Below are 22,818 nucleotides of genomic sequence, written 5' to 3'. Positions count from 1 at the left end.
AGAAAGAGAGAGAGAGAGAGAGGAATTCGGCCACCACAAGGTCTAGAGAGAGAAGCTCCCAATCTCTAACTTATGTGGAATGAATAAAATGAGGGGAATGAGAGTCTTATTTATAGGAGAAGGGTTGGCCTTGGAAAGAAGTAGTTTCCTCTTATTTTCCAAGCTATCTTGAGCAACCCTTTATTTCCCATTTCTATCCAAGTCACTCGGCCAACATGTGCCTTCATGACACCTTGGATTTGTTTCCTCTTTTATTCTTGCTTCCCCTTAGACTTGTCTTGTCCGAAATACTTGATTCCTCATAGAGGAAATTTTTTTCCTCTTTTTCTTTTGGCAAGTATCTTGATACATTTATGCACAAAATAATCTCCCTTTCTTTCTTAGGGTTGGGCGCCCAAGGCCTTCTAGAAAAGGCTTCTAGAAGCTTTTCCATTTGTTCATTACAACATGAAAAAGGCCCATTAAGAATTTTCAATACAATTCTTATGAAATGAAATTAATTCACAAGGCCCAATGATCAAGTCATGGCCGAGTGACATTAAGTCATCAAATGAACTTGTCAAAAAATTGATTGACATTCATTTCATCCTTTGTCTCAAAAGACAAAAATACCCTTTTGACTATTTTCGTTCTTGTTTTGACTTAGCTTCCAGTTTAACTATTCCTATCGATGTGATTCGTGACAGTGACCTCATGGACCCAAATGAACAAAGCTTTAGCTAAACACTTGGACTCAAAAGTTCACAAACCTTTCCCAAGTTTAGCTTAATGCCAACTGACTCCACTAAAGAGCTGACACTGAAAATCTCTCGGTTCAAATGAATTTATTTTCTACTCAAGAATTCACCTAATTATAATGAGCGGATCCTCTGAATATTATCTATGCTACCCTTCATGAATGTCATCAGCTAGTCGGGATTTACTAAATTAGCATTTTACCCTTCTAGCTGTTATTTCCTCAACTCCTTTGTCGCTTGTGAATAAGTTAGAAACAATGTATTGACGAGGAGCTAACAAGTCACATTGTTTCATCCAAACGAGTCAGGACTCAATTTGGACACTGGCCAGTTCATTTATTCACACTCCAAGGAACAAAGCATGAGGTGACATACATTGCATTTCAGCAATCTTGTACATGAATTCCATATCTATGAGAACTTCACAAAGTTACTCATGACATACTCACAACTTAGTATTTCACCAATAGGCCTTGTTCGGAATCACATAGTGAGTCCGAACTTTGACTTTCTCAAATGAGAATACTAAGGTGTGAAATGCCATGTCTCATTTCAGGATTAAGGTAAGCATGACGCAATTCATACATAGTGACTTCGAGACATAAGAGGTTAAATGGTTTGTTCTTATATTGTCTCTAGAAGTGCACTGGTCAATTCAGTACCTTCGGAAGATACCTAGAAGAACTATAGAGTCCCCAACTCTCAATGCCTCATAACCAGACATCATAGATTCTTCTAACAATCATACTGAGGTCAATAGTCCTTTGACCCTAAGATTGTGAATATATTGTTTTAAGCAAACTACGAAGAGTTTGTTCATGCAAATCTACATTTGTCTCTTCGTAAGTTGTTAAGTTTGTTTATGGACTAAAAGACTAAGGTTTTATCATAAAGCTTCAAACAAAGAAAGAATGAATGAACGTTTCAACTTTATTAATGAATAGATAGGCAATTACAAGCAAGAGTCTTCGTAAGACTATATGACATCAAATGTACATAGATAGACACTACTACTCTTCTTGTGGGCACCATTGACAACAAACTCCCACTTGACTCAAAGAAGATGTGAGTAGTCCTACATGCCTAATCCCTCTCGAAGTTGGTCGAAGACCAGGTTCGCTAGGGCCTTGGTAAATAGATCTACAAGAGATCTACTTCACCTCCATGTCTCCGCGTTGCGCGATCTCTCGAATCAAATGGTATTTCCTCTCAATATGCTTAGAGCGCTTATGGCTTCTAGGTTCCTTTGAGTTAGCGACAGCCCTACTATTATCACAATAAAGGGTCATGGGCTCGTCGACGTTTGGAACAACTTCCAAATACTTAAGGAATTTTCTAAGCCATACAGCCTCTTTGGATGCTTCACAAACAGCCACATATTCTGCTTCCATTGTGGAGTCAGCAATGCAAGATTGCTTAATACTTCTCCACACAACAGCTCCACCATTAAGGATGAACTCAGATCCCGAAGTGGATTTCCTGGAATCCTTATCCGCTTGAAAATCGGAGTCGGTATATCCCGTCATAGTCAGGTCAGTACCTGAGTATGTAAGCATCAAGTTCCTAGTTCTTCGAAGATACTTAAGAACATGCTTAACAGCAATCCAGTGCTCGGGTCCAGGGTTGGATTGGAAACGGCTAACTACGCCAACGGCGAAACATATATCAGGTCTAGTGCAAAGCATAGCATACATGAGGCTTCCTACGACAGAGGCGTAAGGAATCTTCCTAATGTCTTCAATCTCTTGTGCAGTCTTGGGAGACTGGTCCTTAGAGAGTCAAACTCCATGCCTAAAGGGTGTTTGACCCCTCTTGCAGTCTTGCATCGAGAAGCGATCCATCACCTTATCAATATAAGATGCTTGAGAGAGCGACAGGGTCCGGTTTTTCCTATCTCGAAAGATTTGGATCCCCAGAATGTACGCGGCTTCTCCTAGATCCTTCATATCGAATTGCTTTGCTAGCCAGACCTTAACCTCATATAACTTACCCACGTCATTACCAATGAGAAGTATATCATCGACATATAGTACCAGAAACACAACTTTGCCTTCGTGTATTAGCTTGTAAACACAAGGCTCATCTATTGACTGTTCAAAGCCGAAACTCCTTACAGTTTCATCGAATCTAATATTCCATGACCTAGAGGCTTGCTTTAGTCCATAAATGGATTTAAGCAACTCACAAACCTTGGTCTCTTGACCTTTATCCACGAAACCGTCTGGTTGAGCCATGTAAATGCGCTCGTCAAGATTGCCATTCAGAAAGGCTGTCTTGACATCCATTTTCCAGATCTCATAGTCGAGAGCAGCAGCTATGGATAGGAGTATGCGGATGGATTTAAGCATCGCGACTGGCGAGAAGGTTTCTTCATAGTCAATCCCTTCTTGTTGGGTATAACCCTTCGCCACAAGTCGTGCTTTGAACGTCTCAACGTTCCCATCAGGACCCCTTTTCTTCTTGTATCCACTTACACCCTACGGGTTTAATCCCTTCAGGAAGGTCTACAAGTTTCCAGACTTTGTTGACATACATCGAGTGCATTTCAACTTTCATGGCGTCAAGCCAAAGGTTTGATTCAGAACAAGCCATCGCTTGGCTATAGGAAACAGGGTCATCCATGTCGGAGACGGCTACAAGAGAGTCTCCATAAGACATGTACCTGTCAGGCTTTTGAGTAGCCCTCCCACTACATCGAAGTACTACTTGACGAGATTCTGATGAGTTAGGTTGTGTTTCAGTTGGGGTAAGAACAGTTCTTACAGATGAGGTAGAAGCTTCCTCACCCAACTTTTCTTCAAGCACAATTTTGCTTCTAGGTTTCGCATCCTTCATAAAGTCCTCCTCGAGGAAACGAGCATTCGTGCTAACGAAAGTCTTTTCGTCCTCAGGACTATAGAAAATGAAACCTTTAGTTTCCTTTGGATATCCCACAAACAGGCACAATTCTGACCTACTAGCCAACTTGCTAGTCTTTTGCCTTAGCACATGTGCAGGGCAACCCCAAATTTGGATGTGGCCCAAACTTACTTTACGGCCAGTCCATCTTTCATAAGGAGTACCAGGAACCGTTTTAGACGGAACTTGGTTCAGAATGTAAGCGGCTGTTTCGAGGGCATATCCCCAAAAGGAAAGCGGGAGTGATGAGTAACTCATCATCGATCTAACCATCTCCATAAGAGTTCGGTTTTTTCTCTCTGACACTCTGTTTTGTTGAGGTGTGCCAGGTGCGGTAAGCTGAGAAGCGATACCTTCTTCTTTAAGAAAGTCATCGAACTCTCCAGACATATACTCACCACCTCGATCGGATAGAAGGGTTTTGATCACTTTGCCAGTTTGCTTTTCCACTAAAGCCCTAAAGACCTTAAATACGTTAAAGGTCTCGGATTTGTGTTTGAGCAAATAGACAAACCCATATCTTGAGTAATCATTAGTGAAGGTAACGAAGTATTCGTATCCTCCACGTGCCTGTTGGTTGAGCGGACCACATACATCAGAATGTATTAGTTCCAGCAACTCAGTGGCTCTTCGACCCTTATCAGAGAAAGGTCGCTTAGTCATTTTTCCTTCTATGCAGGATTCACAAGTAGGTAGTGAACCTATTGCAGAGGCTTGGAGTGGACCATCCCTCACAAGTCTCTTAATCCTATCTAGACTGATATGACCAAGTCTCAAGTGCCAGAGGTATGTTGATTTTGTTAGATCGGAGGATTCAGAAAGTTTGATCCTCTTTGGCTCCCTAATTAGATCATTATCTATTTCGGTGTCTAAAAGAGAAGGTTTAGTGGGATAGATGTAGAAAAGAGCATTCTTCATACATGCATCAGTGATAAAAGAATTATCAGGAAACGAAATACGAATTCCATTCTTAATGAACTTTAAACAATAATCTTGCTCACGAAGACGAGCAACAGATATTAAGTTCTTCCCAAAGGTAGGAACAAAATAAACATTATTCAAGTTTAAAGTGCGGTCTTCAAAAGACAGCGTCACGGATCCCACAGCCTTCGCGGACACCAGGCTCCCATCACCCCATTTGAAACAGAACTCGCCTTCCTCTAAGCTTTTGGTTTTCTTGAAACCATTCAAGGAACAAGAAATATGGTTAGTAGCAGCGGAGTCAAGAATCCACGTTGATACATTATCAGCTACTAAGCATGCTTCAGTAACTAGTACAATACTATGTTCCTTTGCTTTGAGATAGGCAGGACAGTTCCTTTTATCGGCCTTGTAAGGTCTCTTCACAGTTCCAGAGGCGGAGGCTTTTTGCTCAGTATCATGTGCCTCTCCTTGATTCCTCTTTCTCTTAGTGAAACCTACAGCAGTGTGAAGTTCCTCCATAAGCTTGGTAACAGTGTACTCTAGCTTGTTAATGGAGTAGTTCATCTTGAAGGTATCAAGAGATGCGGGGAGAGTTTCTAAGATCACATCTATGACATTCTTCCCATCAATCTCAGATCCTAGGATTTCCATTTTACTCAGATGACTAATGATCAATATCATAAAGTCTCCAATAGGAGTCCTAGCCTGCATATGACAGTTCATAAACTGTCGGACTGCTTGTAGCCTTGTTTGACGCCTTTGCCCTCCAAACATCTCAAGGAGATTGTAGAGCATGTCAGTGGCAGTCTCGATGTCACGATGTTGCTTTTTCAGCATATTGTTCATAGATGCTAAGATATAGCACCTCACAATCTCATCGGAACAAAGCCAGACCACTAAGGCGTCATTGTCCTCTTGAGTTGAATCATCATTCGTCAGAGGAGGACACGGGGTGGTGAGTACCCATTTGTGCTTGTTAACGGTAGGTATTATGTCGAGGTTATGTTTCGAATCTACGTAGTTTTCGTTTTTGAGTTTGTTCGAGGAAAGAATGAAAGAGAGAGAGTTGGGAGACATATTGCCTATAAAAGTTGAAACAAGTTTATGATTAGTCTTTCGTTTAGGATTTAAGTTTGTTTAAGACTTTATAAAATCCAAAGGTGTTATAAACCAAACGATAATTTACTCCTTCGAGGGAAGGCAGCAAAAAATCTCCATTTATAAGTAAATGACACATCATTAATGCTTAGCCAAGATGTCAATACATCAACATTGATTAGCCACCTTGTAAATTGGTTTGATCACTCACATCCTTTCGCAGGGCCTCGAGGGAGGATTACTAGGGATTGAGTCTAAGTGTGTAACCAACCACTTAGTCCAAGAGATCGACTTTGAAAAACAATCCACCGAGGGGAGGCCTTGCCATCATCGTCTCACTCTCGGACGTAGCTCATTGAGCAATGATCAGAGCAAAGCGCCCTTGAGTACTCTCATTTAAGAGAGGGCCACGAGGGTGACTCTTAGTCCGGCGACACTTGCACTTTTCATTAGTGTTGGGGATCGTGGGTTACAAACAACAAGTATAACCCTCCCACTTAGTTTTTGGAGTTGGTTCATCGACTCTTATAATTTCGGAAACAAATTTCCTAGTTCGAGAGCGACAGAGCGGACAACTAGAAGAGAATCCTAGATCGATATGTTCAGAGTAGTATTAGTGCATAAAGGCACAAGGTACATACTCGATCTTTTCCTATTTTCTATTTCGGGAAAGTGCATGAGGGAAGTGTGAACTTCAACTCACTCGAACACTTGAAAGTTTGAGATTACACATCTTTTTATTTTTCGGCTTGTCTACAAGGAGACCTCCCACTCAAATTTTCAAGAGCATATAGATTTTGAACATATGTGATATAGATATAGTTTTGAAAACATTTTGAAAATTTATTTGATTTGGATGACAAAATATTTTCACGTTTGAAAGTGAAAACGGTTTTTCAAAATTCAAACTAGTTTTGTAAAAATTCAATTTCAATTAAACTTTCAAAAATCAAAACATTTTAATCTTACACATCATGTTTATAATCATATGAAAAAAAAATTTGCTCAAGAAAATTTTCTCATTAGAGTTCTATAACTCATGGTAGTGGGGTTTGAAAATCCGGATTTCTAAAAAACTGGAGTTTCAGACAGCCGCGCACCTCGGAGTAAAATCGCCATAACTTACGGCTCCGATGTCCTTTTCAGCCGAAACCGGTGGCATTGGACAGAGGACAGACAGAGCTTTAATTTGATTCAAGAATCATTAAATTTAGATTTCTGAACAGAGAGTTATGCCACTTTTAATGCGGGTTTACTCCAGCTCGAAGAAAAAGAAAAAATTAAAGCTCGGTCCTTTTTAGGTGCGAAAAAGAATCGAGTGTAACGGAACATTTTATGAAGTTTGTTAAAGATTTTATTTGTGTTTTATTAGCAAGGTAATAACGAGGCATAAAAGAAATAACAACAAGCATAAAACGATTCAAGTAAAAATGAGAAACTAGCAAGATAACAAAACTAGTCACAAAAATTTACTCGAAATTTCTCAAACCTTTAAAACACGTTTTTCAATATAAAAAATTAAAAACTTTTAGAACTGATTCTAATGTGTTTTAAAAACATCCCAAACTCATAGAAAATCAACATGCTTTTTAATTTAAAGGCAAGAGCGATAAATTAAAAAAATCTAAGATAACAATTCTAACTTGTCACAAAATTAGTAAACTTTCGAAAACGATTTTCAAGCTCATAATTTTAAAAACATGTACATGCTAATCTTTGACCATAGCTCTCATACCATTTGTTGGAATCGATCTAGGGTAGCCAGAAGTTTACTAACCTTTCTTGAAGCTTGAACTTTGAAGAAGCTTGTGGAAAGTTTGCAACGCTCGTCTCCCCTCGCAGCACGTCTCTCTTTCTTTCCTCGGCACCTCGAGCAACCACGAAATTTTCTATCACTAAATCACTCGAAAAGAAGGAATCAGTGAGTGGGCACTTTTAAACGCTACGACTTAAGAACAAGTCTCGAAGTCGCAGAGCTAAACACTAGGTCGAGTGAGGACCTAGGTGCCAAAACAAGAAAAATCGAAAATAAACTAGAAAGAGAGAGAGAGAGGAGTTCGGCCACCACAAGGTCTAGAGAGAGAAGCTCTCAATCTCTAACTTATGTGGAATGAATAAAATGAGGGGAATGAGAGTCCTATTTATAGGAGAAGGGTTGGCCTTGGAAAGAAGTAGTTTCCTCTTATTTTCCAAGCTATCTTGAGCAACCCTTTATTTCCCATTTCTATCCAAGTCACTCGGCCAACATGTGCCTTCATGACACCTTGGATTTGTTTCCTCTTTTATTCTTGCTTCCCCTTAGACTTGTCTTGGCCGAAATACTTGATTCCTCATAGAGGAAATTTGTTTCCTCTTTTTCTTTTGGCAAGTATCTTGATACATTTATGCACAAAATAATCTCCCTTTCTTTCTTAGGGTTGGGCGCCCAAGGCCTTCTAGAAAAGGCTTCTAGAAGCTTTTCCATTTGTTCATGACAACATGAAAAAGGCCCATTAAGAATTTTCAATAAAATTCTTATGAAATTAAATTAATTCACAAGGCCCAATGATCAAGTCATGGCCGAGTGACATTAAGTCATCAAATGAACTTGTCAAAAAATTTATTGACATTCATTTCATCCTTTGTCTCAAAAGACAAAAATACCCTTTTGACTATTTTCGTTCTTGTTTTGACTTAGCTTCCAGTTTAACTATTCCTATCGATGTGATTCGTGACAGTGACCTCATGGACCCAAATGAACAAAGCTTTAGCTAAACACTTGGACTCAAAAGTTCACAAACCTTTTCCAAGTTTAGCTTAATGCCAACTGACTCCACTAAAGAGCTGACACTGAAAATCTCTCGGTTCAAATGAATTTATTTTCTACTCAAGAATTCACCTAATTATAATGAGCGGATCCACTGAATATTATCTATGCTACCCTTCATGAATGTCATCAGCTAGTCGGGGTTTACTAAATTACCATTTTACCCTTCTAGCTGTTATTTCCTCAACTCCTTTGTCGCTTGTGAATAAGTTAGAAACAATGTATTGACGAGGAGCTAACAAGTCACATTGTTTCATCCAAAAGAGTCAGGACTCAATTTGGACACTGGCCAGTTCATTTATTCACACTCCAAGGAACAAAGCATGAGGTGACATACATTGCATTTCAGCAATCTTGTACATGAATTCCATATCTATGAGAACTTCACAAAGTTACTCATGACATACTCACAACTTAGTATTTCACCAATAGGCCTTGTTTGGAATCACATAGTGAGTCCGAACTTTGACTTTCTCAAATGAGAATACTAAGGTGTGAAATGCCATGTCTCATTTCAGGATTAAGGTAAGCATGACGCAATTCATACATAGTGACTTCGAGACATAAGAGGTTAAATGGTTTGTTCTTATATTGTCTCTAGAAGTGCACTTGTCAATTCAGTACCTTCGGAAGATACCTAGAAGAACTATAGAGTCCCCAACTCTCAATGCCTCATAACCAGACATCATAGATTCTTCTAACAATCATACTGAGGTCAATAGTCCTTTGACCCTAAGATTGTGAATATATTGTTTTAAGCAAACTACGAAGAGTTTGTTCATGCAAATCTACATTTGTCTCTTCGTAAGTTGTTAAGTTTGTTTATGGACTAAAAGACTAAGGTTTTATCATAAAGCTTCAAACAAAGAAAGAATGAATGAACGTTTCAACTTTATTAATGAATAGATAGGCAATTACAAGCAAGAGTCTTCGTAAGACTATATGACATCAAATGTACATAGATAGACACTACTACTCTTCTTGTGGGCACCATTGACAACACGAGGGACATGATTATGACCCCGACTATGAAGGCTTGGAAATTTCGGCGGACGTCGAGACTTCTCTCATCAAAGACGGGGAACTCCCTGTTGAGATCGAAGTCGGTCCATCGAAAACAAAGGCAATACCGGTCTCCTCTCAAGAAAAGACCTCCCGACGTTCAGCCCATGACCGACTCGGTCAAAGAGGCAACGTCAGGGAAGGTACAACGATTCGGCGAGTAAGGCGTGTGGCTCGAAGCTCACGCCCCCATACCGCCGGGCCGGATCTTAGAGATCGACTTACCGCCCAACGGAACGGCCGTGGCGAAGACCTCCGAGAGAGGCTGAGCGCTCGTAAGGGTCACAACCCTACGGCCCCAATCAATGGGGACCCTCGCACGGCTCAAGGGTCGAACGAAAGGCGACAGGTGACTCCTCCTGAACAAGGAATGACCCCCAACACTGGCCTCGACGTCCTCACCATGATTCATAACCTTCATAATGAGGTGCGTGACCTGCGTGAAGGCGGCTTGGCCGGTGATACATACGGGGTCGTGGAAGAACATTCCTCTCCCTTCACCGCCCAAATCCTTGCTGAGGTGTGCACGGGAAACTTCAAGCTCCCGAATCTCCCTCCATACAATGGGAAAACTGATCCCACGTATCACGTCCAACATTACGAGACTTGGATGATGATGCAGGGCGTCTCACCTGGGGCTCTATGCCAAGCTTTTAGTCTTACCCTCACCGGACCCGGTTTCGAGTGGTTTAAGAATTTAAGGCCAGGAAGCGTCCAGTCATTCAAAGACCTGAAGGACATGTTCCTGGCACGGTTTTCTACATCCATGGTCCAAAAGAAGACCAAGATGTACTTATGGTCGATCAGGCAAGAGATTAACGAGTCCTTGAGACAGTATCTCACCCGATTCACCGCAGAATCAAATAAGGTTGACCGCTTTGACGACAGTGACGCAATTACAGCCATCATCGAGGGCTTGCGCACTGGAGACTTCTTAAAGTCCGTCGTCGGCAGAGTCCCTTCTACGATGACCGAGTTAATGAACCGAGCCAAAACCTTTATGGGGGTAGAAGATTACCTCGACGGCCGCAGGAGCAGCAGCCAAAGCTCCCGCCGTCGGGACGAGTCCGGCAACGAGCCTGGCAATCCCCGTAAGAGGATAAACAAGGGAGGTCAAGCTTCCGATAGCCGGCCCCCTACGTTTCAAAAGCCGCGTCTTGCGAGCAATTTTAGAGACTACTCGGGTTACACCCCCTTGAACGCCCCGGCAGAGCAAATCTACGTTGTGGCGCGTGACAAGTTCGTCGCTCCGGCTCCAATAAGGGGCAGCCTCGCATCTCGCGACCGGTCCCCTTATTGCGAGTTCCACCGGGATTACGGTCACACGACCGCTCAATGCTTCCATCTTAGGAAACAAATTGAGACGTTAATCCAGAAGGGAGAGCTCAAAGAGTTTGTCCTTCGCCTGGTAGGAGCGGCAGCCCCCATCGACAACAGGCCACAGCCTGAAAAAGGTGGAGGGACCAACGCAAACACCGACCGCACAGCGGTCACAGCTACGGCTGATGCGCAACTCCACGTCGTCACCACCATACTAGGTGGCTTGTAAGATGGGGACTCGGCCCGACAAAGGAAAAAGCTCCTCAGAGCTGCCTCTCAAGAAGGCCTTGCCGGGCAGGTTAACCTCACCTACGAGGAACCTCCGTCCGTACCTCACGAGACGATACAATTCACCAATGAAGAGGCCAAGCGAGTTGTGCACCTGCACAATGACGCTATAGTCCTCAAGGCCCAGGTGGCCAACAACTTGGTAAAAAGAGTTCTTATTGACAACAGCAGCGCAGCCGATATAATCTTTAAGACCACCCTCGAGCGCATGAAGCTCTGGGGGCTCCGCCCTGTCCCGACTCAGACACCACTGTTTGGGTTCACGGGAGAAAAGGTCATGACTGAAGGAATCATTGATTTACCAGTCACCTTCAGAACTACCGGAGGCATCGAAGTCGTTCACATGGTCCCATTTCTTGTGGTCGACCAGGAGTCGCCCTACAATATTATCATTGGGCGACCCACGTTGAACAGATTAAGGGCTATCACGTCCACATACCACCTACTAGTGAAATTCCCCACCGAGGAGGGGATCGGCGTCATGGCTGGTGATCAAACCCAAGCGAGGATATGCTATGTCCAAGGCGTGGACGGCAAGCTCGCTGAAAAAGGGTTAACACGATCTACCAATTGAAAGACGACTACCCGTGTGATCAGAAAGACGCACGGCAACTCGGGGAATTAGATCCCCGCGACGATATCGAGAGGTTGAAAGTTGACACCCCCGATGATCTCACTTCGATCGTTCTCGACGAAGCTAAACCTGACCAGGTGGTGAAGATCGGTGCACAACTCCCTCTCGCCATCAAAACTCCACGCGCGTCCTTCCTTCGGGAGTTTAAGGATGTCTTTGCATGGACACATGCAGACATGCCCGGCATAGACCCCGATGTGATTGTGCACCGATTGAATGACGATAAAACTATTGCTAAAAAGGTACAACCTAGACGTGCGTTCAACCCCAAACGATACCTAGCGATAAACGAGGAAGTCTAAAAACTTCTCTCCGCTGGTTTCATACGAGAAGCCAAGTACCCAAAGTGGGTGGCCAATGTGGTCATGGTCAAAAAGCCTAACGGGAAGTGGCGCATTTGCATAGATTACAAAGATCTTAACAAAGCCTGCCCGAAAGATTGCTTTCCACTCCCGCGCATCGAACAACTGGTCGACGCCACGGCAGGACATGAACTCCTAAGTCTCATCGACGCCTACTCGGGCTATAACCAGATACGAATGCACGAGCCCGATCAGATCAAGACAACCTTTGTCACTGATCGCGGCCTCTACTGCTACAAGGTCATGCCTTTCGGCCTTAAGAATGCAGGAGCTACTTACCAACGATTGGTAAACCGGATCTTCGCCGACCTAATCGGCAAGACCATGGAAGTATACGTGGATGACATGCTCGTTAAAAGCCTATTGGCCACCAATCACGTAGACAACCTGAGGGAGATGTTCTTAATCCTCCGCCGGTACAAAATGAAGCTCAACCCCAACAAATGCGTGTTCGGGGTCGAGTCCGGGAAGTTCCTAGGCTACATAGTTAGCCATCGAGGTATCGAAGCGAATCCCGAGAAAATCAAGGCACTCCTTGACATGAAGTCTCCGCGACGTGTCAAGGAAGTCCAAAGTCTGACCGGTCGGATTGCCGCCCTCTCACGTTTTGTGGCCAAAGCAACCGATAGGTGTCAACCGTTCTTCAAAGCAATAAAGAAGACGGACGGCTTTGAATGGACGGACGAGTGCGAGAAGGCCTTTCAAGAAATGAAGGCCTACTTTGGGACACCGCTGTTCCTCTCCAAGCCAAAGGAAGGCGAGACGCTCTACGTCTACCTCGCCGTCTCCGAACGGGCTATAAGCGCTGTGCTAATCCGTGAAGTAGATAGGGCTCAATGGCCCATCTTCTACGTGAGCAAAGCCCTACTTGACGCCGAAACACGTTATACAGAGATAGAGAAGCTCTCTCTCGCTCTCATCGTAGCCGCCAAAAGCTACGCCCTTACTTCCAGGCTCACCCAATCGTTGTCCGAACAGGACACCCAATCGGTAAAGCTCTTCAAAAGGGAACATCGACTCGCATGGCGATCTGGTCCCAAGAATTGAGCGAGTACGGGATCGAGTTTCACTCGAGACCAGAAATAAAGGCTCAACCTTAGCTGATTTCGTAGCAGAATTCTCCTACACTCCCGACATGGGAACTACACGTAGACGGAGCATCTAATGCCCAAGGAGCAGGCGTCGGCGTGATTCTGACAAATCTCGACCGGGAAAAGTTACGCTACGCCCTCCACTACGGATTCCATGCCTCCAACAATGAGGCCGAGTACGAAGCCCTCATAGTAGGGCTAGAGCTCGCTCAAAAGCTCAACGTACAGAATTTACGAATACACTGTGACTCACAGTTGATCGTAAATCAGGTTAAAGGCGACTACGTAGCCAAAGAACCTAACATGATCGCCTACTTGGCAAAGACAAATGCCAAACTAGATGCCTTCTCCTGGTTCGAGATCATCCAGATCCCACGAGAAGAGAACTCCGAGGCTGACGCATTAGCTCACCTCGGATCCGGTATCACCGAAGACGGGTTGGGAACTATCCCAATCGAGTCTCTCTCGCGACCATCCGTCTCACGTGACGAGGTTGGAACGATTGAGAGCGCCGCTCATCCAACTTGGATGACCCCGCTTACGGACTTCTTGCGAAGAGGGGTACTTCCCGAAGACCGCAGAGAAGCCGAAAGGCTGAAAGCCCTCGCATCCAAATACGTGTTGAGAGGCGAAGCCTTATACAAGCGCGGGTATTCAACCCCGCTGCTCCGATGTCTCAACAGCGTCAAGTCGACTAAGGTCCTCCGCGAGATCCACGAAGGCCTCTGCGGGAACCACGCCGCTGGGAGGTCCCTCGCGCTCATAGCACTTCGACAAGGCTATTTCTGGCCAACGATGAAAAAAGACGCCTACGACTGGGCAAGAAAGTGCGACAAGTGTCAATGTTTCTCCAACGTTCCACGTCAACCGCCATCTCCCCTGAGTAGCATCGTTGTTCCATGCCCCTTCGCAAAATGGGGCGTAGACATTATCGGCCGTTGGAATTGATCTAGGGTTTAAGAAAAAGATTAAACGCTTCGGGAAGCGGCGGAATTTTAAAAAATTTCTTTACAAGTAAAAACAGTTTTTACTAACCTAGACAAAGAGCAAGTACATGTAATTAAAAACTAATATGAGCTAGAAGTTTACTAACCTTTCTTGAAGCCTGAACTTTGAAGAAGCTTTTGGAAAGTTTGCAACGCTCGTCTCCCCTCGCAGCACGTCTCTCTTTCTTTCCTTGGCACCTCGAGCAACCACGAAAGTTTCTATCACTAAATCACTCGAAATAAAGGAATTAGTGAGTGGGCACTTTTAAACACTACGACTTAAGAACAAGTCTTGAAGTCGCAGAGCTAAACACTAGGTCGAGTGAGGACCTAGGTGCTAAAACAAGAATAATCGAAAATAAACTAGAGAGAGAGAGAGGAATTTCGGCCACAAGTTCTAGAGAGAGAGTCTCTCAAATCTCTTAAACTTGGATGAATGAAAAGTGTGGAATGAGGCTCCTATTTATAGGAGAGGTCTTGCCTTCAATAAGGTAGTTTCCTCTTCTATAGAATATCACATATTAATGAGCCAATTTCCCCTTTTCTTCTATGAGGCACACGGCCAAGACTTGCCAATAAAGTCCTTGGATTTGTTTCCTCTTTTTTTTGCTTCTCTCTTGACCCTTATGGCCGAAATTCCCTTATGCCATGCATAGGAAATTTGTTTCCTCTTTTTCTTTTGGCAAGTATCTAAATACATTTATGCACAAAATAAACTCTCTTTCCTCTTGGGTAGTAGGCGCCCAAATCTTCTAGAAAGGCTTCTAGAATTTTCTTCACTTGTTCATGACAACATAAGAAAAGGCCCATTTAGAATTTTCAATAAAATTCTTATGAAACGAAATTAATTCATAAGGCCCAATGATCAAGTCATGGCCGAGTGACATTAAGTCATCAAATGAACTTGTTAAAAAATTTATTGACATTCATTTCATCCTTTGTCTCAAAAGACAAAAATACCCTTTTAACTATTTTCGTTCTTGTTTTGACTTAGCTTCCAGTTTAACTATTCCTATCGATGTGATTCGTGACAGTGACCTCATGGACCCAAATGAACAAAGCTTGAGCTAAACACTTGGACTCAAAAGTTCACAAACCTTTTCCAAGTTTAGCTTAATGCCAACTGACTCCAATAAAGAGTTGACACTGAAAATCTCTCGGTTCAAATGAATTTATTTTCTACTCAAGAATTCAACCTAATTATGATGAGCGGATCCACTGAATATTATCTATGTTTACCTTTCATTAATGTCATCAGCTAGTCGGGATTTACTAAATTACCATTTTACCCTTGTAGCTGTTATTTCCTCAACTCCGTTGTCGCTTGTGAATAAGTTAGAAACAATGTATTGACGAGGAGCTAACAAGTCACATTGTTTCATCCAAAAGAGTCAGGACTCAATTTGGACACTGGCCAGTTCATTTATTCACACTCCAAGGAACAAAGCATGAGGTGACATGCATTGCATTTCAGCAATCTTGTACATGAATTCCATATCTATGAGAACTTCACAAAGTTACTCATGACATACTCACAACTTAGTACTTCACCAATAGGCCCTGTTCGGAATCACATAGTGAGTCCGAACTCAGACTTTCTCAAATGAGAATACTAAGCTGTGAAATGGCATGTCTCATTTCAGGATTAAGGTAAGCATGATGCAATTCATACATAGTGACTTCGAGACATAAGAGGTTAAATGGTTTGTTCTTATCTTGTCTCTAGAAGTGCACTGGTCAATTCAGTACCTTCGGAAGATACCTAGAAGAACTATAGAGTCTCCAACTCTCAATGCCTCATAACCAGACATCATAGATTCTTCTAACAATCATACTGAGGTCAATAGTCCTTTGACCCTAAGATTGCGAATATATCGTTTTAAGCAAACTACGAAGAGTTTGTTCATGCAAATCTACATTTGTCTCTTCGTAAGTTGTTAAGTTTGTTTATGGACTAAAAGACTAAGGTTTTATCATAAAGATTCAAACAAAGAAAGAATGAATGAACGTTTCAACTTTATTAATGAATGAATAGGCAATTACAAGCAAGAGTCTTCATGAGACTTTATTACATCAAATGTACAAAATAAAGATTACAACTCTTCTTGTGGGCACCATTGACAACAAACTCCCACTTGACTCAAAGAAGATGTGTGTAGTCTTTCATGCCTAATCCCTCACGATGTTGGTCGAAGACCTTGTTCGCTAGGGCCTTGGTGAATGGATCTGCGAGGTTGTCCACCGTTGAGATCTTCTTCACTTCCGCGTCTCCGCGCTGCATGATCTCTCGAATCAAATGGTATTTCCTCTCGATATGCTTAGAGCGCTTATGGCTTCTAGGTTCCTTTTAGTTAGCGACAGCCCCACTATTATCCCAATAAAGGGTCATGGGCTCGTCGACGTTTGGAACAACTTCCAAATACTTAAGGAATTTTCTAAGCCATACAGCCTCTTTGGATGCTTCACAAGCAGCCACATATTCTGCTTCCATTGTGGAGTCAGCAATGCAAGATTGCTTAATACTTCTCCACACAACAGCTCCACCATTAAGCATGAACATAGATCCCGAAGTGGATTTCCTGGAATCCTTATCCGCTTGAAAATCAGAGTCGGTATATCCCGTCATAGTCAGGTCAGTACCTGAGTATGTAAGCATCCTGGAATCCTAAAGGGTGTTTGACCCTTCTTGGAGTCTTGCATCGAGAAGCGATCCATCACCTTATCAATATAAGATGCTTGAGAGAGCGACAGGGTCCGGTTTTTCTTATCTCGAAAGATTTGGATCCCCAGAATGTACGCGGCTTCTCCTAGATCCTTCATATCGAATTGCTTTTCCAACCAGACCTTAACCTCAGATAACTTACCCACGTCATTACAAATTAGTAGTATATCATCGACATATAGTACCAAAAACACAACTTTGCCTTCGTGTATTAACTTGTAAACACAAGGCTCATCTATTGACTGTTCAAAGCCGAAGCTTTTCACAGTTTCATCGAATCTAATATTCCATGACCTAGATGCTTGCTTTAGTCCATAAATGGACTTAAGTAACTCACAAACCTTGGTCTCTTGACCTTCTTCCACGAAACCGTCTGGTTGAGCCATGTAAATGCGTTCATCAAGATTGCCATTCAGAAAGGTTGTCTTGACATCCATTTGCCAGATCTCATAGTCGAGAGCTGCAGCTATGGATAGGAGTATGCGGATGGATTTAAGCATCGCGACTGGCGAGAAGGTTTCTTCATAGTCAATCCCTTCTTGTTGGGTATAACCCTTCGCCACAAGACGTGCTTTGAACGTCTCGACATTCCCATCAGGACCCCTTTTCTTCTTGTATATCCACTTACACCCTACGGGTTTAATCCCTTCAGGAAGGTCTACATGTTTCCAGACATTGTTGACATACATCGAGTGCATTTCAACTTTCATGGCGTCAAGCCAAAGGTTTGATTCAGAACAAGCCATCGCTTGGCTATAGGAAACAGAATCATCCATGTAAGAGACGGCTACAAGAGAGTCTCCATAAGACATGTACCTGTCAGGCTTTTGAGTAGCCCTCCCACTACGTCTAAGTACTACTTGACGAGATTCTGATGAGTTAGGTTGTGTTTCAGTTGGGGTAAGAACAGTTCTTACAGATGAGGTAGAAGCTTCCTCACCCAACTTTTCTTCAAGCACAATTTTGCTTCTAGGTTTTGCATGTTTCACAAAATCCTCCTCAAGGAAACGAGCATTCGTGCTAACGAAAGTCTTATCGTCCTCGGGACTATAGAAAGTAAAACCTTTGGTTTCCTTTGGATATCCCACAAACAGGCACAATTCTGACCTACTAGCCAACTTGCTAGTCTTTTGCCTCAGCACGTGTGCAGGGCAGCCCCAAATTCGGATGCGGCCAAGATTCACTTTACGGCCAGTCCATCGTTCATAAGGAGTACCAGGAACCGTTTTGGACGGAGCTTGGTTCAGAATATAGGCGGCTATTTCGAGGGCATATCCCCAAAAGGAAAGCGGGAGTAATGAGTAACTCATCATTGATCTAACCATCTCCATAAGAGTTCGGTTTCTTCTCTCTGACACTCCGTTTTGTTGAGGTGTGCCAGGTGCGGTAAGCTGAGAAGCGATACCTTCTTCTTTAAGAAAGTCATCGAACTCTCCAGACATATACTCACCACCTCGATCAGATCGAAGGGTTTTGATCACTTTGCCAGTTTGCTTTTCCACTAAAGCCCTAAAGACCTTAAATACGTTAAAGGTCTCGGATTTGTGTTTAAGCAAATAGAAAAACCCATATCGCGAGTAATCATCGGTGAAGTTAACGAAGTATTCGTATCCTCCACGTGCCTGTTGGCTGAGCGGACCACATACATCAGAATGTATTAGTTCCAGCAACTCAGTGGCTCTTCGACCCTTATCAGAGAAAGGTCGCTTAGTCATTTTTCCTTCTATGCAGGATTCACAAGTAGGTAGTGAACCTATTGCAAAGGCTTGGAGTGGACCGTCCCTCACAAGTCTCTTAATCCTATCTAGACTAATATGACCAAGTCTTAAGTGCCATAGGTATGCTGATTTTGTTAGATCGGAGGATTCAGAAAGTTTGATCCTCTTTGGCTCCCTAATTAGATCGTTATCTATTTCGGTGTCTAAAAGAGAAGGTTGAGTGGGATAGATGGTAAAAAGACCATTCTTCATACATGCATCAGTGACAAAAGAATTAGAAAAAGAAATACGAATTCCATTCATTATAAACTTTAAACAATAATTTTGCTCGAAAAGTTGAGCAACAGATATTAGGTTTTTCCCAAAGGAAGGAACATAATAAACATTATTCAAATTTAAAGTTCGATCTTCAAAAGATAGCGTCACGGATCCCACAGCCTTCGCAGACACCACGCTCCCATCACCCCATTTGAAGCAGAAGTCGCCATCCTCTAAGCTTTTTCTTTTCCTAAAACCAGTCAAGGAGCAGCAAATATGGTTAGTAGCAGCGGAGTCAATAATCCACGATGATACATTATCAGCTACTAAACAAGCTTCAGTAACAAGTACAATACCTTTTACTTTGGTTTTGAGGTAGGCAGGACAGTTCCTACGCCAGTAACCAGGCTCATTGCAGTGGTGGCACTTGTCTTTTGACTTGTCCACCTTTGGCGCCTTCTTCTTCGTTTGAACCTTAGGTTGGTTGTCACGACCCGCGAGCCTTAGCTCGCCCGCGAGCCGCGGCAGATTTCTCCGTATCTTACTTAACATAAAATAAAATCCATAAAAACCTTGGTGGAAGCGCTTCCGGAAAACATTTTCTAGAAAAACTTTTAAAAGATTTATATAAACGTCTACAAAATATGGGCGAATTTTTTTTTGTTTTTCTTAAAACATACTATTCAAAACTTTATAAACAAAAGACTCGTCTTTTAAAAACAAAACAGACTCATTCGCCCTTGACTTAGCCACAGGTCGGCAGCCATACATACACACGCCTACTTACTTACCGGTTTCGCTGATGCTTTGCTCAGTTTTCTTTAGCCTTTCCTTTATCTACAATATCAAGATAATAACTGTGAGTCGAAAGACTCAGTAAGCGGATATCTATATAACTAATGCACCATGCACATAACACATAAACACTGCATAACATAAAGTTCATATCTTATCATAACTTGCGGAAGTATCGGCTTAGGTCCCGATAAATCCACCTTACTTGAGAATCAATCAGCTTAGGTCCCGATCGATTCATCTTACTTAGGAATCACTCAGCTTAGGTCCCGAGAGATTCGTCTTACTTAAGAATTCACCAGCTTAGGTCCCGGTGATTCACATCATAACGTACTTTTACCATAATCTATGGAATTACCAGCTTAGGTCCCGGTAACTCCTCTTACTTGAGAATATGCCAGCTTAGGTCCCGGCAATTCCCATCATACAATACATTTCCTGCTCGGGATCCCTTAATGATATCCGCACGACACATGTCTTATTGGCGCCAGACAGGAGGGTGCACAGTCTCCTGCCTAATCCCCATGTGGTACCAGCACGAAGCATAATAGGTACCTGCTAACAAGGGGTATATGTCGGAGGCGGTACCATTCTGTGTTTTCTCTTTAATTAACTTAACATGAGAGACTGCTTAGTTCGGGTTCAATCCCGATCTTAACATATATTCTTTTCGCTTATTAACTCGTGACTTATAAGATCTTGAGATGCGACTCCCAAAGATCCTATCATAATATCCTCGCTTTTGAATACGAGTCTTAACTAGAGTCTCTCATAACCCAGTTTACTAGGACTGGATCTCTTGGAAGGAAAACTAACTAAACACGTAACAATGGCTCGGGTTCCTAGATCCTCTAGCCATTTTTAGTTAGCCGGACTAATTCCGTTTCCCAATTCGTTAGTGGCTTAAAGCCCTTAATCTTGATAGTGACTTATCTCTTGGCTTATCTTAATCTTGCTTACTAGAAAGCATATAAAGAATGCACGTACAATATATGTATATATAAAGATATATATAATATTTCTTGATATTGTAGGTGCCTATAATCCACTTACCCGGATATGATTCTTTCCAATCCTGAATTCTTCTCTTCCAGAAAAAGGGTTCTTCTTAACTTCACGTATAACCCAGTCCTCGTAAACTCCTTCCTGCTCGCTGCTAATCCTTATAGCAATCTGGACTTATCTATGGAAGAGAAAGATCGAACATCGAGCGTATTCAGTATCTCGTCCATTAATCTACTAACGTACACTCTTCTACTAAAAGAAAGCTCATAAGGAACGTATTCAAAACATCCTCCTAGTCACGCTACTCAGAGCGTCTAAAAAAAACAAACATCAGGGAATACATGACAGAACAGAGACGGGAAAGAATCGACGCCTAAGAACAAGGCCTTAACAACTTCCCTGATCTAGGCTAAGAAACGCCCCACTATTCGACCACCTATTCTTTTGACGGGACAAAGCCCATTGCTTAGGATAGGTTCCCGAGGTCGAAACTAAAAGAAAAGAACGTATAAAGAAGTTATTACTAACAATCCATATCATATATAGGTTATATGAAAATAACTCAAACCGACACTTCTTGATTATGTTCTAGAAAATATTCTTTTGACTTGTCTCTTTTTATTGACAAGTTATACGTATTTGAGAACGTAAATGAAACATTTCTCGTTGATATTCTTTTTCTAAAGTAAACGAGTCGAGCTTATAGTCGAACTCGGTTTTGAAACGTAAATTAAATGAAGATACTAAATAATTTAATTGAATCATCAACGAGTTTAGTAACGATACATATTAATTTATTTTTCTTAACGACTTACATAAAACGAGCTTGATTATAAAACATACTAATACTTATACATCACGACATATCCCACAACACAAACTAAAAAAAAAAGGTTCGCGACTAGAGTCGAGACTCGGGAAATTTCTCGACTTGCTAACACTAAACCGAGACTTCGCGAGTCTCCGAACGAAAACCCGACGGCCGTTAATAGCCCTCGAGAGCCGCCACAGCGTCACTGCCGTCCCCGGCCCAACAGCTCGTCCCAACCGAGCCGATGAACCTCGCTGACCAGCCCCGCTCCGTCGTCACTCGCACAGCAGCTCTACCACTCTTGGACAGCGCCCTCGCCGTCCCGAACCGCTGCCCCGAGACCTGTGCCGCCCACCTAGACCGAGTCTAACACTCGACACAAACTCGCAACCAAAAAAAACAACTTAACAAATCACACACACAAGAACGAGAGCATCGAGCGCAACCCGACACCAAAACATACTCAACGAGCACACTCAGCCAGAAAGAACGAACATCAGAACCAAATCAACACAAACACGAGCTCAGTTTCGTTTAACATTACATCTCACTATCAAAATCATCATCGAATCAACCTTCAGAACCGTTAAATCCGAACAATAATCTCACTCACGGAAAAACCCCCAAAATCCAAAACTAAAAACCCTAACTTCCATATTCGAAATTGGGGTAAAACGTCTCACCTTGTTTCTGGAGGAATTGAACCATCCAACGTCCTCTCTAGCTCGCGACAGCTCAATCTTCACGGCGGTCGCGCGCAGCGAGGCTCAGTGGTCGGCTGGATGGCGCGCGCACGGAGCTGGGGTCTCGGGCTGGTGCTGGTGGTCGCGCGTCCTCTCCCTCGGTCGCTCTCCTTCTCAGTCTCGCTCACTCGCTCTCTCGCTCTCTTCTGCTCTCTCTCGGCCTTTCTCTTCCCCGAGCTCTCTCTCTCTCCCTCGGTCTCTCACTCTTTCTCTTCTCTTCTTCTGTTCTTCTTTTTTTTTTTTCTCGCGTGACTTGTTTTTTTTTTCCCGTGGGTTTGTTTATTTCGGCTAGAGAGACTTAATATCAAAGTAAATGATGAAGATAAGTGTTGGGTTGGCAAGGATAGAAGCGTGACACATGTGTGACGACGAGGCAAGGCTTAAGAATTATCCTTTTATTCTCAAACCAATCTCTTTTTCTTGTTTTCTTTCAAATGGGTCCCTTAAAAATTGTCACAACCAAGTCCTCTTCATATTATTATTTAATTAAATCCATAACCGAATGGATTATAATTATATGATTCAAACCGATAATTTTCTCGTTCGTTCTTGATTAATTA

The 22,818-nt window shown here is 42.7% G+C and overlaps 1 long non-coding RNA gene across 2 annotated transcripts; it reads right to left on the bottom strand.

Moving 5' to 3' along the window:
* Positions 1 to 18,947: 18,947 nt before the first annotated feature.
* Positions 18,948 to 22,590, bottom strand: LOC149402387 (uncharacterized). Of its 2 annotated transcripts, none has more exons than XR_016295978.1 (5): positions 22,199 to 22,590; positions 20,753 to 20,882; positions 19,696 to 19,741; positions 19,261 to 19,448; positions 18,948 to 19,154 (listed from the first exon to the last, which is right to left on the bottom strand). It is a non-coding gene; the product is annotated as an uncharacterized LOC149402387 (long non-coding RNA). The 2 variants fall into 2 exon arrangements; XR_016295977.1 differs by having other exon boundaries at positions 19,261 to 19,444; positions 22,199 to 22,589.
* Positions 22,591 to 22,818: the final 228 nt, after the last annotated feature.

This window comes from Urtica dioica, chromosome 3 (assembly GCF_054948205.1).
Source record: "Urtica dioica subsp. dioica isolate 48M chromosome 3, U.dioica_male_clone48M_v1_H2, whole genome shotgun sequence".
Taxonomy (NCBI): Eukaryota; Viridiplantae; Streptophyta; class Magnoliopsida; order Rosales; family Urticaceae; genus Urtica; species Urtica dioica.
This window is presented reverse-complemented; position numbering and strand designations above follow the sequence as displayed.